This window comes from Anser brachyrhynchus (assembly GCF_964034855.1).
Source record: "Anser brachyrhynchus genome assembly, chromosome: 1".
In the NCBI taxonomy this organism is placed as follows: domain Eukaryota; kingdom Metazoa; phylum Chordata; class Aves; order Anseriformes; family Anatidae; genus Anser; species Anser brachyrhynchus.
Window position 1 is genome coordinate 83,853,885 of NC_137694.1, and position 16,806 is coordinate 83,870,690.

Here is a 16,806-nt window from a genome sequence, read left to right on the forward strand (position 1 = left end):
GCAACCAGTATATGGACTTTTCCACTTTATGTAAACAGCTATTTGAAACAAAACCCCTGAACCTAAATTAAGCCCTCCTGAATAGCCTGAAAGCCTTCAGTGGGACTAATTAGTCAGAACCACTAGGCCTTGAGGCTCACAGCTGCTCACTAGTACCCTGTGCAAAGGCTGAGAATTAAATGCATGGTTAGGGGGTTAAATTGATTAACGGGTATCAGTTGTCCCTTCTCCACAGGGTGAGCACTAATCTCCTTCTTTTTATTCTTTAATATGACATTATATGACTAATTAGTAGGCATTATGGCACAGGTATCAGTTTAAAAGTCACTTTTCTGACAATTAATCTGTCCTTATTTTAAATTACTACTTTAAATAAACAGGAAATTCTCCCTCAGTGTTTTGATTAAAAGCAAAAGCTATGTAGTGCTAAAAGATATATTACAAAAGAATTAGTATTTTCTTGAGAGATTGTACAGCAATTGTCAGTCCTCTGTGCTTTATTTTGAAATTTTTCTTTTAATTTGTTCTGTAATTGTGAGCAATTTGTCGTATTTATAAATAATGGCATTTTTTAAATAATAAACACCACGCTGTAATAGCTACGTTATATAGAGAAGTTAGTTATAAATAGCATTGGATCTGTCCTGTGTTACTTGATTATTTTTATTTTCCATAAGAGCAGTAGTAAACAGTCAACTTTCAAGTCTGTTTAGGAAAGAAACACTGGGGGAAAACTAGAAAGTCTTTATTTGCGTCAACTGCTTCAATATTAACATAGCACATCATCATTAGAAAACATTACCTATCAAAAGAGCAAATGACTTAATTCATCAAATTTGAAAATGATAATCTAACGGAAAATAAAAAATGGCATATAAGATTTTGAGGCAGAACAAAAATATCCAGAATATTTCACTCCAAATCCTATAGTTTATCATTGGCCTCACAGAAAGCTCAAAGTTCTCAGCAAAGGCCATGCCACTCAACTTTTGAGTTGCCCAGTTCTTTGGGTGATGTGGTGAGAACTGGCCACTCCAGCTCCTCTCTTGACTTACACCTAAGTGAAGCCACCATAGGTAAACACCAACTGCTTGGCCTTCACAGTAAAATCGAGATTTTCTGTTAGGTACACATAACCCGTACGCTGCAGCAGAAAAACAAAATGATTCAATATAGGATGTTAAAAACACAAAGTGACCTGGAATTAGCCTGCTTGGTGTGGAACTGCCTAACCAAACCAAAGCCAATCCCTTATTTCTTCATACCTTGACTAATTAACTATTCCTAAAGTGGCATCTCCATCCACACCAGTAGGCAACGAGCAGTCCACAGATCTGTGCTCAAGTCAGGTGTCTTCAGGTTGCTTTACATTCTTTCTGTCAAAAGCTCACAAGAATATTTTTTTCTGGTAAGAATCTGAGGAAGGTGTTATGGGGGCCCGTTCATATCAGCAATTAGGGAAGTCACATATGACAGAAAACCTGGGATTAAGCCTCTGCTTCAAGGGCTATTTATCAATTTAATGCAAAACAGTTGGAACACAGATTTTAGAAGAAAGTGACTGTGACACGTCTGTGAAACCCAACAGGGTAGGTCTGAGATGGTCAGCTCTGTAACATGCGATCAGACAGAATACCCTGAAGAACACACGAAGGGTATTAGGCATGAACAATGACAGAATGGGAGCTGGCAACATTTAGGCTTCCTTGTGGCAGATACTTATCCACCCTTTCAAAGAAACTCTTAATAGTCTGGTCTACTAACATCTGTGTATCACTTTTTAAATAGTGATAAATAATGGAGAACTAAACCAGAAACCTGAAAGCATAAGGCAGGTGCTGAATTTAGTCAAAATGATCAAAATATTTTTCCCTTTATCTTAAATGGAGGTTACATGGTGGCTTTCGAGCCATGTAGTCACTGTAATGACACTAAAAAGATATAGAGAAGGCTTTTCAGAATATCCAGAAACTGCAAGTCCCAGCAGAAACAGATGACAACATATTCACAAAACTTCTTAACAGTAAATGTGGTTTGTTTTTTCCTTTAATATTGGTATTTAATTACCAGTAAAAATCAAACAACTAGTTTTAATCTGTGCAATCAAGCTATTCTTGCGAGCCAACATTATGATTTCAAAAAATGCTTCATTAAATAGCTTTATTTCCCGTTCAGAAATATAGCATATGTAACAAGCTTTCCCAAAACACCAAGATACTATACCATTCTTAAAAACAAAAATATGGTGGTTTTTGATTAAAATAGCTAATGAATTAGCAACAATTTTATGGAAGTCTACTCAATACAGACTTCCACATAAAAGACCGAAGAGTCTAAGCCAAAGCTGAAAACTTATTATATTTAAGTTAGCATACATAACTTTAAGAATTAAAGTTCTTTGCCTTTCTCCTGTTTAAAAGAGGACTGTTTTTCATTTAGTTGCTGTATTAGTTTTTAATTGACCATATAGTATTAACAAGGCAAAAAAAACTTCAGTGTTTGTACATGCAATTCTCTAGAAAGTCATCTGTTAACTGATGAAGAAAGGCATTGGGGACTAGGTTAAAGCTTAGCTACGGAAGCTTTGACCTTGTATTATTTACCTCAATAGAGACCAACATTTTTACAAATGCTTAGCTACTAAAAGCATCTGAGTGGTGAAGAATTTATTGCTTAGAGATAAATCAATAGCACAGAATATAACGTCAAAGTGATCACGAGAACAGAGACAAGAGCAGGTTTCAACTGAGCAAAAAAAAAAAAATCTAAAAGACTCGCATGCAAGACCAGAGCACTGTGAAACTAGAAAAAAAAAAGCCACACAACATTTATTTAAAAGTTTTTTTTTCTTTTAATGATCCCCTACTTCCAATTGCCTAATACTGACAATATTTAAGCAAGATCAGCAACCAGAAACTGAGATATGAAGTATAGCTTTCTGTTCTTCATTTACCAAGATCTCTTTTTCCCTTGACCTTGATCACATATCAGCTTATAACTATTTGCAATTTCACCTTCAAAAAACAAACAAACAAAAAACACTTAGAATTGCAGTTCCTTAGCTTGATTTAATTATGCTCCTTAACTAGATTACTTTCTTCCAGGAGAAGTCACTGAAGTTTGATGAACAAACATATCACGAATCTCTCTCACATCCCCAAAAATACAGTTCTAAGGAAGACAAACTGAACCATTGTTCTGAAGTACAACAGATCCCCAAAATGCATTTCATCCTAATTTAAAGTAAATGTCCTTAACAATTAAGTGCAAACGGAATAGTCAAAGAGAGAAAAATTGCAGAGTCATCTAGGTTGGAAAAGACCTCTAAGATCATCAAGTCCAACCATTCACCTAGCACTGCCAAGGCTACCACTAAAACATACACCTAAGCACCATATCTATACATCTTTTGAATACCTTCAGGGATGGTACCTGGTATTCTGGATGGTATTCAGGTTGGTACCTTCCTACCCTCAAGCAGAACAACACTCCCAACCAACTTGGTGTTGTCTGAAAATTTACTGAGGGTGCACTCGATCCCCTTGACCAGATCACTGATATAAAAAGAACTGACCCCAGTACTAAGCACTAGGGGACACCACTTGTGACTAGCCTCCAACTGGATTTAACTCCATACACCACAACCCTTTGGGCCTGGCCACCCAGCCAGCTTTTACCCAGCAAAGCATATGTCTGTCCAATTCTTGAGCAGTTTCTCCAGAAGAATGCTGTTGGAAATGGTGTCTGGAGCTTTACTATAAAGTCTATGTAGAGAACATCCATACCTTTTCCCTCATCCACTAAGCACATCATCTTGTCATAGGAGATCAGTTTAGTCATGTAAACTTGCACAATCAAGCCATAGTAAAGAATGTTGTGACCTTGAAAAAAGCATTTCTTGGTACATTTCAACAGGAAAAATCCCCATTTTCCTGTTAATGCTGTCATTAAGGCCTGAATGAATTACTAAAAATCGTTACTTTTATGTTGAAAGCTCTCACCGTGACAACAATGAATTATCAGGGGAAGGGAAGTATAAAGACAAATAACGTTAAAGGGGCCATCTCCACGAAACACTGCTGTGAATGCAAGTGCCTAAAGCCTTCATGCTTATTAGTACTGCTCATTGTGGTCTCTACCTATTCTCCTTCATTAATGTATGATATCCCCTGCCCCCCAGTGAAAGAATCCCATCCTTATGAATATCTCATTCTACAGTATGCTGGCTTAATCACTGGTGAAAAAAAGTCTTCAGAGGTAGACAATATTGTAGTGGTAAATACTGTAATTCTTCCAATACAGTTAAGACACGACGCTATCAGAGAAAACCTAAAGGAACTGACATTTCCAGGCTGGAGAAAGGAATCTACTCCTAAGAATTATTTCACCGATGTGAAGAAAAAAATAAAAGTAAATTCCAGCAACTGAAAATAGGAATCATTAAAACATTTGAAGTAACTTATATCCCTTCTGAACTGAAGGATTTGTGTAGAAACTTCCTTAAAAAATATCCCAATGTGACCATACATGTTCACCAGATACTATATTCTGAGTCAAATATTAACCCATATGCCTTAAGAATTATAAGATAAACATTCTTAAATAAAAACAACAACAACAAAATAAGTTAGTTAAAACAGTAAAAACTGGATTGCCCATTTCCTTCAAGTAAACACATTTTTAAATTAAGCTGTCCATAATATGGTAGGATGACATTACAGTTTAACAAGATAGGTATTATCCTCAAGAAAATTTATCACAAATGAAATAAAAGAAGAATAAATAATATTCACATCAGGGAACCTTTTAAAAAAACTAATATGTTGTTTGTACCTCTTCCTTTTCTATTCTTAAAGCCCTGAAATTGCTGCACACAGATTACTTTGTCTCGTGGATGAAGATACGTTGAAGATATCATTTCATGAAGGAGATACAGATGAAGACAAAAACCATGAAAGGAAAATATGGTTGATAATGACAAATAACTGTACTTAATAAAATCTATGTAATAGTGACAGAAGTCTTTTTTATATTTTCAACTTAGGGGACCATTAAGTTCAAAGCTGTATTTCATCCGAAGTAATACAGTATAAAGTTGTTACTTACTATAGTTAAGTTTATTGAATCGTCATAAGTTCCTTTACCTTCCTGGTTTAGGGCTGTAGGCTATTTTTAGGCATCTTTGATGCAGCTGTTTGTGGATCACTTCTGCTTGTGATCAGGTCTCCATGAAAGTGATGATTGAATACTGCAAAGTCGTTTTTAAAAATGAGAAATATTCTTAAACTACTTCTAAATAAAATAAAAACACCATTCTATAAATGAAAATGAGACTTTTTTTTCTCCACAACACCTGGTCCTCTATGCTAGAGACCTGCAATTTACCTGAGAAACAAGTATTTATTAATTATACTGAATCATTGTTTCTAAAAATAATAATAAAATATTCCCTTCTCTCCAAAAATGCTGCCAACTCTTTTTGGAATGTCTGCCCAGGTTTGTAGAACTGAAAGGAGTGACTGAGAGGTGTGAATCACAGATCTTTTATATGAGATGTCTAAAATGAAATGCGTTTCCACTGTTTACACAAACAAGTGGAAAAAAAATAAATTATGAAGATATCTACTATGCCTTTATGCTCCCATCACCATGACCAATAAGTAACTTTAATGCCACAATGAGTAAATTTAACAGAATACAGTTAACATCCCCCCCCTTCAAATCTAGCAGGAAGAAGAAAAACCCTGAATCCCTACAGAAATTGGGTCTTCCAATTCCCTGGGACAGAACAAGAATCTAGGGAAAGTTGAGTGCCATCATAAGGAAGACCAGTGCAGAAAGCCCCAGCGGCTCTTGGAGAACTATGTTCTTTCTCGGTGATCTCCAATAAATAAATAAATAAATAAAATCAATGAAAAAAAGCTGTATTTTCAAAATTTACACAGTTTACTGCAAATGGCATTCATACAGTTAGAACATGCTGGTCGAGTAGAGTTAAACACAGGATGAGTAAATTCTTGTTATACTTGGATCTTCTGTTAAGATAAAACATAGTCTTACAGAATGTGTAAGCAGATGACCTTAGATTTCTAGATACCATAGCTTAAATGACTCAGGTGGCTCAATACAATCAAAAGAGTAGCTACAACATCAGCATCATCTTTATAACTTAAGTATTCAGATGGACTAATATTAATCCAAGTTAAACATTAATTAGCTGAACAGGTAAGTTTGTTCATTTTAAACTAACCTTAGGACATTATCTAAGGTAAAAAATTAGAACCCTTTCCCAGAATCTCTAGAACCTGCAATGGCAGCATCAACTCACTGACACTGTTCACAGTTGGCCCAGCTTGGACCTTTGCCTAGTTTTTTTTATTTATTTGTTTTAAATGAAAATCAGTGATAAAGCTGTTATCCTCTCTTGACTAGGTCCACATTTGTAAACTACAAATTTTGCCTTGACTTAGGTCTTTCAGCAAACACAGTCTCTTTTGATCTGGAGATTGAACTTAATGCTTTCTTTTCATGGATATTGGCAAATGGTTCACTGAGCCACAAGCTAAAACTCCACCATGCTTCAGAATGCTTCACAGTTTACATTTTAATATAAATGTATGTAATTGTCCCTCCAAATAATCTTCATTAGCAAAGTAATTTGCCTGCAGCATCATGCTGCTTTTGCCAACCACGAACAGTAAGACTGGGCAGCATGAGTTACTACTGGAACGACACATATCAATTTATGTATGCTGTACCCCTCACAAGCACCCTTGTATTGTTCAACTAGAATCATTTTTAAAGAAACATCAAGTACAATTTGACTCTTCCACCTTGCAGAAATAGATATTTATTACCAAACAGAAGCAGATGCACTGTTAAATTACCAAATTGGTTAAATTACCAAACAGAAGACACACTGTTAAATCTGGTTAATGCACCATCAGTTCATTTCTAAAAACAGTACCTATATACATCAAAGAGTTTCCAAAAGAACAAAACAATTTAAGAGAACTATCTGTAAAATGATCTACTTGTTTCATTTCTGTCCAGATGCCCTACAGCTTTCATACCGTGATAAAACATGCCAACATATCATATAATACTGGAGAATCAACAGAGAAATTTACTGGATATGCAAAAGGAAGCGTGTGTGTGCGTGGGGGGGGGGGGGGGGAAGTTGTGGGAAATTCCAGTATGAATCACCACCGAGGATCCTTGGGAGGGGAAAAGGAGCAGAAGAGGAAGAAAAGAGAAGAAAAAATTCCTTCTATAAAGAATGCACTCCTATTGAAAACTGAACCAGACACTGAAACAGCGGCTGTGGATTCCTTAGACAGATGGTGTCAATAGATCAGTCTATTAGTCAGTTTGGCAGCAGAAGTACGGTAATGGGGTTTGTAAAATGCCACTTAAAAACTCAATATAAACACAAGAGAAGTATATTAAGAAGTTAATTTAACTTTTGAACACATGACACTTCTTCCCTGTGTATCTTGTAAAACTATAAACTGTTAATGTCAAGAGTTCGCAGTTTCTGCTACAGCTTTACTGACTATGGGAGTAATAAAAAAAACTAAACACCACACACAAAAGTAAAATCACACATGGGACAGCTGGCCTTAACAGGTGAAAAAAACAGACCTAAAGCTTTCCTATCAAAGTCTTCCTGCTTATTTGCTTTTGTTTTCTTGTACTAAGTGGCAACATAGTGCTATTTTCTCATCAATATACCATTTAACAAGGGAGTCATGATTGATCTTGCTCCTCCCCACCCCAGGAAGTAGGGAATGCAAGGTCTCTACTTCCTATTAATGATTTGATCTAAGATTTTAAATCAACTTTAATTCTTAGATGCTTTAATTTTCATTGTATCTGGTTTAAATCTCTGAATTTACATTCCAAGAATATTTGATGCAAACAGATATAATTAAGGCATTCTTAAATGAAAACACATGGATTTTAAAATCCTTTGCAAGCCCTGAAACTAACCTAGTCAGCCTCTACTGAGAAAAGTCTTGCAGAAAATTAACAATAACAAAAAAACCACAGACTTTAAAATTCAAGTACTACCATTGCAATAGTGTATCATAATAGAACCTGAGAGTTTAAAGATATACGGAATCTGATAGAACAACTAAGTGCATTATGAACCAAATCGACTTTATATTTATGCAGAATTATTAGTTATTAAATAACACGCATTTGGCTAAATTCAACAAGTATTTGTAAATACCACTCTACTCAAATACATTTAAAAACATATGGGACTAGGACTAATCTCCCTCACCATTTATTCACCTACAAAACTAAGCAGTAGTAACAATGTTAAGCAGGACTTTTGGTGGCAAGGAGCTCAAAGACTCACTTTTAAGTCACAGAAATTGCTAGTATATTGACAAAGTTGGGAGTCTTTCCAACTCTCCTACTTTATTCCTTCAACAAGGAAGGAACAATAGTTGAATCCTGTTATTTTAAGCTGGAAGTAGATGCTTAACATAGAACATCTATCTCAGAGAGGAAGGATATGCAGTTCCAATAATCCTGGTCATTATTCACGTGAAAAGGAATGCATAAGCCAAACAAAGACAAGATTGGTCTTATCACAAGTAATGTATACGGTGGGAGAACTCCTTGGAAAGTGGTCAAGATCTAAGGGTAGAAGAAGTGTAATTTAATTACCCACAACAAAGCATTCCACCTGCCTAGCAAAAAATCCAAGCCATAGTGTTTTAATTATAAAAGATTCATTGGTTACAAACTATGCTTCTGCTGGCATGGCAAATACATCTTCAAGAGCTTTTTCCCTTTCTTTGTTACTGTGCAAGAAGTGAAAGCCTTTCTGAAAGAATAACACACATTTTAAGACAGCCAATGGCTCCTGGATGCAAGTATGTCATGTTCAGATTAAGGAATTCAGTGAGATCTTGCCCTTCTTATAAGGCCCAAGCCTGATCGAACAATACATATAGAGAAGATGCAAACTGTAAAATGTTGACGATACAATGTTTAAGCTCCCAAAGTTCTTTCCACAACTGCCTGTCATGAGAGAAGAAGCCCATGTTTGGTCCTGTCTTGAAGATGGATCCCCAACCGTAAGCTGGAAATTGCTAACACCTTATGAGACCATTCTAAGATGTTCATGGTTTAATACAACAGAACCATATGGATCACACGGAACCACTATCACCTTTACAGTATTTTCCATTAAATTTCATTTGATTACTATATAGAATTGTAGAATGGCCTAGGTTGAAAAGGACCTTAAAGGTCATCTAGTTTCAACCCCCCTGTTCTGGGCAGGGTTGCCAACCACTGGAGCAGGCTGCCCAGAGCCGCATCCAGCCTGGCCTTGAATGCCTCCAGGGATGGGACATCTACAACCTCTCTGGGCAACCTCTTCCAGTGCCTCACCACCCTCTGAGTGGAAAACTTCCTCCTAATATCTAACCTAAGTCTCCCCTGTCTTAGTTTAAAACCATTGCCCCTTGTCCTATCACTATCAACACAAGTAAGCAGGCGTTCCCCCTCCTGTTTATACACTCCCTTCAAGTACTAGAAGGTCGTAATGAGGTCTCCTTGGAGCCTTCTTTTCTCCAAGCTAAACAAGTCCAGTTCCCTCAACCTTTCTTCATAGGAGAGGTGCTCCAGCCCTCTGATCATCTTAGTGGCCCTCCTCTGGACCCGTTCCAAGAGCTCCAAACCCTTCTTGTGCTGGGCGCCCCAGGCCTGCATGCAGTATTCCAGGTGGGGTCTCACAAGAGCAGAGTAGAGGGGGACAATCACCTCCCTCTCCCTCCTGGCCACCCCTTTTTCAATGCAGCCCAGGACACAGTTGGCCTTCCATGCTGCAAGCGTGCCCTGCCAGCTCATGTCCAGCTTCTCGTCCATCAGGACCTCCAAGTCCTTCCCCGCAGGGCTGCTCTCAAGTTCTTCTTCTCCCAGTCTATATAAATACCTGGGATTGCCTCAGCCCAAGTGCAACACCTTACACTTGGCCTTGTTGAACCTCATTAGGTTCTCATGGGCCCACTTCTCCAGCCTGTTCAGGTCCCTCTGGATGGCATCCCTTCCTTCTATTGTATCGACTGCACCACTTAGCTTGGTGTCATCTTCAAACTTGCTGAGGGTGCACCCGATTATGTCATTGATAAAGAAGAGCACCAGACCCAAGACTGACCCCTGAGGGACACCACTTGTGACCGGCCTCCACCCAGACATAGAATCGTTGACCACAACCCTTTGGCTGCGACCAGCCAACCAGTTCTTTATCCACCTAACAGTCCATCCTTCAAATCCATACCTCTCCAATTTAGAGAGAAGAACATGGTGAGGGACCATATCAAAGGCTTTGCTCAAGTCCAGGTAGATGATATATCGTAATATATAAAATTTTTTTAGAATTTACATAGTATATTAATCCCCAAAAGTAGAAACCACTTTTCATACTGTATTTAAGACTACTGCCGTAAACAATTTGTAAAACAGTACACTGCGACTTTCATCATTCATCTCATAACACTTAATTTCAGACCTTTTTTGGAGCCAACTACCTTTCACTCGAAAGATAAAATGCTTTCTACTGTAGTACCACAACCTGTCAGAGAATGAAAAACAAAAAAAAAAAGGCAAGCAGCTCCTGGCACTTCATCCTGTTTATATAAAAGGTAAGAGCAATACTGCTCCATACATAGTACATTATGTAAAATTTAAATTCACTCAAAGTCTGTGGACCAGCATTTCCCTTACAGAAAGGCAAGGAATAAGGGCAGTGAGGCTTTGTGCTCATACAACAGAATCAAGCAAAGTAGGAGATAGGAGAAGAGGGTGGGGAGGTAGGAGAAAGTGTTATTTCCTTGCAGAAATTGTAGCATTACTATAGTGATGTTCCAACTAGTTTCTCAAACAACAGACGTAGAAGGAATCAAAAAATCTTAGAAATATAGATGGGAGATGGAATTAATCGCCGTATTTTTAAAATGGCATTTTCTATTTTAACAGGGAAAAAATGTATTTTATAAACAACTTTTTAAACTCAGAAGTTTCTTAGTTATAATAGCAAGCTGTTTAAATATACATTTGAAGAATTATAAATATATATATTTATAATTATATATAAGCTTCCTTATTTTAATAACATTCTATGGCACTTCATTTTTTTGTTTAAGAATGAATATTGTATCAGAGAAAAGATTCCTCCATCCTTTCTTCCTCTAGCATGCCTAAACCTGTATTTGAAATTATGGAGACAAGCAGTAATAGAGGATTAAAGGCCTAAAATTGTTAAAGAAGGATGACTATACTGGAGGAGGAGGGGAATAATCACAACAGACTAACATTCGTACATTATGCAAGGATGAATCCATTTCAAATTCAATAACCAGGAATCTTGAAGATAAAATATGGCAGTTTTAATCTGGACAAATTATTCCTTTCATGTATACCGGAGAAGGAAATCAGAGTAAAATTTTTTGGAAGGAAGAAATGGACACTTTTCGTCTTAAGAATATGAACTACTTTCAAATTTGGGATTTAATGATTTTATATATATATATTAATTAAAATAATATCGCATAAGTATATAATGAATCAGTGCTCCATAGCTAGGACAGAATTACAAAGTAGTAAGCAACATAAGCGTGTTTTCTTTAAGAAACATTTCTTACAACCTAGTAAACTCTGCTACTTAAATGTATTATTGCTGTTTATTTTTCAGTAGCACTAACTTCCTTTGAAAAAAGCCTTCAGAGAAAAGGACCACATAAGTGAGGAAAGCTACCCAAAACAATAAGTCTTCGAGTATAAAAAAAAAAAAAAAGCAATACAACAGAAAGAAGGTTAAAACTTACGATTGACTTAAAAACAACAGGGCAGCAAAGCTGGAGGGCATGTGCTGTGAGGAGAGGCTGAGGACACCGGCGTTGTCTGGTCAGGAGAAGCGGAGGCCGAGAGACGACCTCACTGCTCTCCACAGCTTCTCAAGGAGGGGAGGCAGAGAGGGAGGTGCCGGTCTCTGCTCCCTGGGAACGAATGACAGGACACAGGTGAACGGCACAAAGCTGGGCCTGGGGAGGTTCAGACTGGGCACTGGGAACAATTCATTTCCTGTGAGGGTGGCTGAACACTGGAGCAGGCTTCCTAGTGAGGTGGTTGATACCCCATGCCTGGCAGTGTTCAAGAGGCATTTCGACACCAACCTTAGTGATGTGCTTTGTATTTTGGTTAGCCCTGAAGTGGTCAGGCGGTTGGATTTGATGATGTCTGAAGGTCCCTTCCAACTGAAGTATTTATTCTATCCTAGTCAACCAGACAATAACCGTTTATTTATGTACCTGCTCAAAAATACTACACAAATTCAGTTATTTACCATGAACTTCACTGGAACTGAAAACTCTTATTATCCTAGATTAGTCATGTTACCTGGTCCCAAATCCTGTTCTCTTAATTCTGACACTTACTTAAACATGAACACACCAAAACCATTGCCATATGGAGTCTCTGACTTGATTGTTCTAACAAGTACTTAATTATTTTTTCATGATTTTATTTACCAGCTTTACAGACTTAACTTTGAAGTCTATTCCCATGACAAATGATTTTCATTTCCTAGAAAGCAAGGAAAGAGAGAAAGAGCATATCTCTGGAAACCGATAAAATCTCTGTTTAGGCTTACTCCTTGACACAGTTCAAAGTGAAAAAGATGAAAAAATCAAAATAGTTAAGATTTGATCACTGTGGTGAGAATATCTTCAATCAGTCAGAGTAAAAATGTCACTAAATATAATCTAGAGAATTATTCCCATTGCTCCTAAAGTTGATTTTAAATAAATAATGCATTCTTTTATTGTTGAGAAAAATATGTGATATTCAAAATGTCAAAAAGCATACATTGTATTAAAAAGTTATGGTTAATACTAACACATCTCAACAGGTGTGACATCCAAAATAATAAAGTACTAATATGAACTGATGCATAAAAAAAAAAGCAAAGATTTTTCTTGTTGGTAACAATTCAGCCTATTGTAAACCTAACATCATGGTAGTATGCTTATCATGAACAAACAAATCCAACTCTTACTCCCAAATATACATTGAAGTAACTGAACCTTATCATAGGAACTTGTAACATTTAACAACCAAATGCCATCAGAGTACCATATAATATGCATTTAAGTGAAATTAATACTTCCAGTATTTCTCCATAATCATGGAATCACAGAATGGTTTGGGTTGGAAGGGACCTTGAAGACCACCTTGTTCCACCCCCCACCCCCCCACCATGGGCAGGGACACCTCCCACCAGACCAGGTTGCTCAAAGCCCCATCCAGCCTGGCCTTGCACACCTTCAGGGATGGAGCACCCATGAGCAAATAATCCATGACAGGAGTTAACCACTGTGAGTATATATAAATAATTCTATCAACAGACTTTTGTATTTATTTTTTAACTTTCACTGTGGAGTCAGATTCAAATATATGCACACACTCAATAAACAAAAGTAGGGCTTCATTGCTAAAGGTATGTAAAATATTTATCCCTAACGTGACAATCATTCAACTGTGATCTCCTAGTCAAGTTCCAATTGAGAAAAGCTTCAATTCACTTTTCATATATTTCCCCACAATTTTTGCTCACGTATTTAACTTTAAAAAAGAGAAGTCCATATGCCTGCAAGCTAGGGTTATTAATTTCAGGAAGTGAGCCATATCCATGAAAACTGAGAAACTTTATATGTAATCTTTTGTGTATATGTCAGCACTTTTGTTCACTTTCTCACACTTTTCACAAGCGAATTCTCGAAATACTATTTCCTTTAGTTGAATTCAACCCCGGATACAAATAGATCCCCACTATTGTGACTCAGTCTGTGATGACATAGAAAACAGTTTAGGATGAAATAGCCCTGTCTGACACCTGCCCCAGAAATTGTTCTTAGCCCTCAAGACTGCCAAGTCATTTCACTGGGTAAGAATATTAGCAAACATTAACACTGACTGTATATAAGCTAACTTCTTAAATAGAAATGGCTTTTGATCCCACTTTATCCCCTAGGGCATTACTTCATATTTTAAAAAGTTAACTTGGTATGTAACTTAAGAGTAAAATAATAATTTCCTACACTACAATAAACATAAAGGCATAATTTTGCTTAACAGTTGCCAGGGAACTGTGCATGTTCCAAAACATACCAGGTACATTATATAATACCTGAACCCCCAAACTACATATGTATTTTAGAGACATAACTTGACATGTTCAAAGAAAAGCTAACTCAAGTTGTAATTAAAAGAAAAGTAAATCCCTATAAGCAGGGCAGGGCAAGATGTCTGGATAGATGTTAAATACATAAATGAAGTATTAAATAATAGGGGAACCAGACAAGCAACCAAGTCAAATCATGAAGTTCTCTGCTGTATTTCTGTTATGCCCTACCTAATATCAGTGCTAAGGAGCTCCACATTAGGAAGGAATTGCTGGGGAAGTCCTGTATACAGGTTATTTTCTGAATAATTAGCATGCGTAGCTGAGAACCCACAGGTCTCTAGCCACCCATCTCCACCACCCTTACAGTCATGCCTGCTACGCTGAAGAGTGCATCTCAAACTACTGACATACAAGTGCCTGCTACTCCTTACAGACACGGAGGGCCTGGACCTAGAAGATGACTTTCTGATCAGTAAGCCCACAGCTCTTCTTGGGCTTCAGACCACCTGCTGCTGCTCTACCAAGGTGCAAACAGGTGAGCATTCCCATTCTGTGAAGGCAATCCCAATGAAACAGGTTCCTGGCTCAAAGACAAGCGTGGTAAAGACCTGACCCATCTCTGCAACCCTTGAGAAAGTAAGAAGGGAAACCATGCGTGAAACCACATGTGATCATCAGTTTTCTTATATATACAAAGCACATTATAGATCTGGTAAAAAAGAAATATTGAGGAAGCTTTTTGTATTTGGCCATGCCTTTCTTTACATCCCCTGAAATCATACGCTTGGAAGGTGAAACATCTGATGATTCCCACCTAGAAACATCAGCTACTCTTACTCCATCAACCTGAATGCAACCACATTTTCAGCCTAGGGACTATGAACCACCCGGAAAAAAAAAAATTAAAAAACAACCACACACACACACAATGTGATAATACTTGATACGTTTGGAAGCTTCCAGGATACGTTCCAGGCTAAACATTTGAAGTTACTGTGGACTGGGGAAAGGACCACAATCTCTTGGTCTGATACAAGGGGTGGCATTCTGCATACAGGAATTGTTTGGCTTACAGCACTTGCTCTTCCCTGATTATTTTTATGCATGGTTAAGAAATAAAATATTGCATTATTCCTGGACCTATTTGACCTCAAAAACAGAAAGTGCATATAAAACAGTAAGGATTTTACCTGGCTGCAACTAGCGTAAATGCAGAGCAATTAGTATGCAGAGGACTTTATGCAAAAAGCTTCAATACATCTGTTTACTGGAGGAACCAATGCACTGGGCAGTAAAAAGTAGCAACTCAAACCTGAAGCGAGCAAAACCACTTGGAACAACATTGCATCCAGGTAACCCAGTCATCCCATCAGTTGGAAGGGCCGAGTCTGAAAGAGTCTCTAGGTAGCACTGAATTGTTAAGGTAAAAAAAGAAGGGGTTGGTGGTGGCATACAAATCAGCTGGCTTTTTTTTTTTTTTTCCTGATTTACTGCACAATCTGCCAATAGACACATAAGTAATATGCAATAGAAATAAGTTTTCTAAGTAGTGTGCAGGCCAATATTAAAGGATCTGACTTCTCCCTGAGGCTTACAGACAGCGTTACTTGATTATGAAATGTTAATGGCTTAGTTACACTGCCATAGTTTGAGTTGCCAGATTTGTCTCATCTAGCTTGCAAAAAAGTGGCACAGTTTTCTGTTGACCCGTAAGGCTACTACTTTTTGACTAACAATGTTTTAAACCATTGCCACTCTTACAAACCTTTGGAACATATATTTGCATCTACAGGGACCTGCCTGATCAAAGCCTGCCTTTGATGAAGTAATTCTGAATGGACAGAACGTGCATCCTCATGTGCCTCACGAGAGGCATAACTAGTCTACATCCTTTTCTCAGTACTATTTAACAGTGCCAGGTAAACACCAACTGTAATGCAGCTAAATGAGCTCTCTGGGGAGAAAAACAAGGTGTTTACTTCACTTTCACTAGACACATCAAAAACCCTGGGACACACGATGCCTCTATTCTGTGAACGAGATCGGGCAAGCACCAGCAGCCTCTGTTAAAAGGAACCTCCAGCTTCCTCTGACTAGAAGCTGCTAATTATGCCAGTCATGCTGAATGGCGCTGGTGGTTTTGTGATCTCAACCGTTGTTCAGCTGAGCTCACATCACTCGCTTCTTTTATTAGTAAAGAGATGATCTGGAAGGAGAAGCTGAAGTACCTATTATCCCTTTATTTTCAAAACAGCAACAGTTTACAAACTTTACGTTTGTGAATAAAACTCTACTTGCAATAAACACAATCAGGATGTAGGAGTGTTGACATCTTCCTCTGAAGAGTTGAGGAGAAAACAAATGCAAAACACCAAACTGACTTGAACTTTTCTTGCGGGCAAGTGTTTGCCTTTGAATTTGCCAGTTGCTCATCTACTTGGGCAGATTCTCAAGTGAAGTAATTAACACTGGCTCATTGACTTCACCAGAAGTGCGCCCATTTACAGCAGTTAAAGCTGACCTATATTGAAGCAGCATTTCACGGTAAGCAAAACCTACCTAGAGAGGGTTGCAGACAGTAACTGCAGCATGTTTCTTCG

At 37.6% G+C, this 16,806-nt stretch overlaps 1 protein-coding gene across 4 annotated transcripts in view; it reads right to left on the bottom strand.

Annotated features, from left to right (window-relative positions):
• The window catches only part of ROBO1 (roundabout guidance receptor 1), a 702,920-nt gene that overhangs the window by 291,883 nt on the left and 394,231 nt on the right, over positions 1-16,806 (bottom strand). The gene's annotated exons all lie outside the window — the stretch shown is intronic.